At 38.5% G+C, this 1,578-nt stretch overlaps 1 long non-coding RNA gene across 1 annotated transcript; it reads right to left on the minus strand.

Annotated features, from left to right (window-relative positions):
• Positions 1 to 157: 157 nt before the first annotated feature.
• Positions 158 to 1,563, minus strand: LOC107580516 (uncharacterized). The gene is made up of 4 exons (XR_001608655.1): positions 1,455 to 1,563; positions 434 to 490; positions 289 to 346; positions 158 to 201 (listed from the first exon to the last, which is right to left on the minus strand). It is a non-coding gene; the product is annotated as an uncharacterized lncRNA (long non-coding RNA).
• Between the last annotated feature and the right edge of the window lie 15 nt (positions 1,564 to 1,578).

The raw sequence follows: 1,578 nt of genomic DNA on the forward strand, positions 1-1,578 counted from the left end.
TGGAATAACACTGCTCCAAAATGACAACTCAAATTTCCAACTCAACTCAAAGAAAGCCGCTCGCTAAACATCTGCTGGCACACCGTGGGAGTTTTAAAGGGTCCCTAACACTGAAATGATCTCGTACTTATGACCCCATTTATGTATCTGTGCATACCTGGAGAATTCCATCTCCAATAAACAGAAGTCCGGAAAGTTCAGCTGCAAACAAAAGAAAAGACAAACGTATAAACCAATAAACAACTTATTTCTGAGCAGGAGAGAAGAGAGAGTAAATAAACAGCCTACCCTTCTGTTCTTTTGATATTTTAGATATAACAACGGGGATCTTGTGTTCGGCACCACCCTATGAAAAAATCATAGCACAAAGACTTTCAAAGTCTTGCAAGAAATGTGAGAGCTGAGTGAAAGCTGTGAGAAACTGTGCAATCACCTTGATGCTCAACCCAAACCCTCCGATTGTCTGCCGACGGATCGTTACTGTTCTCTCCTGTAAGGAATCAAAGGAAACTCGTCACTTTCATGCCACACCGGGTCTGTGTGTTGAGGAAGACAGGTAGTTTACTTTTCATTTCAATTTGGTTCATGAAACTGAGAAGGTCCTTAATTAATTAATCCTTTTCATGTAGATTTCATGTAGGGGCGGGGGGGGGGACGGCACCATGCCAACAATGCCAGTAACTTAATTAAAGGGCAGTGAATACAACATGATCTGTCTGTTTAAACCAGCGCTAAAGCTGCTGTCTGCTGTAAGGACAATGATAGATGCAACACAATGGTCAGAATATTCTGACGCACATGCCAGTGAAATACACACTTGGCAGTTACAATGAGGTTGAAACAAAGGTGCACAGGTTAACCGGATTAAATATGAAATCATTCAAACAAATTCCTACATGTGTGATGAAACATTCCAGAGCTGAATAATGACTCAGTCGCAAAAAAGGCAGCGCTGTTGTTTCTTGCGGCAAGATATTTTGAGGTAACGCTTCAAGCTATGTATTTATATCCTGAGCTGCACAAAAATATATATATTTATTATACTTATAATTATTATTATTACTGTATTATTATTTATTATTTTTATTAATAATATGCATGAATGCATCTTGCACTATAAGACCAAAAATGTTAAAAGGGTAAATGTTGATATGACTTTTACTTAATAAAATAACATTTGAATGAAAAAATTGTGTCTATTTATGTCTTCATACTCTAAAACTCACTTATATTGTAGTCAGGTGATTCAGCCATTGTAAATGATATTTTTGACCTTACTGGTATCACATTAAGAACATGTTGAGGGAAACTGACTAAACACTTTCTTCCAGTAGACGATGCAGTCCCTGACATGTCCACAATAACAGAATGTGCTGAACAGATGTTTCACGTCATAGCTTTGTATTTTCCAGGACTGGATCAATCTGGCTTATAATGAGAACTGCTGAACTCACACTCGAGTAGAACGGTTCTCCAGACACACAGATGACGTCTTGCTCTTGAATGGTGAGAATATCTTTGGCCAGGTGCAGGCGGATATTGAAAGGCTCCTCGCTACCATCTTGAAGCAAATAAATC

This window comes from Sinocyclocheilus grahami, unplaced genomic scaffold (genome assembly GCF_001515645.1).
Source record: "Sinocyclocheilus grahami isolate Dianchi unplaced genomic scaffold, SAMN03320097.WGS_v1.1 scaffold35110.1, whole genome shotgun sequence".
NCBI classification, from domain to species: domain Eukaryota; kingdom Metazoa; phylum Chordata; class Actinopteri; order Cypriniformes; family Cyprinidae; genus Sinocyclocheilus; species Sinocyclocheilus grahami.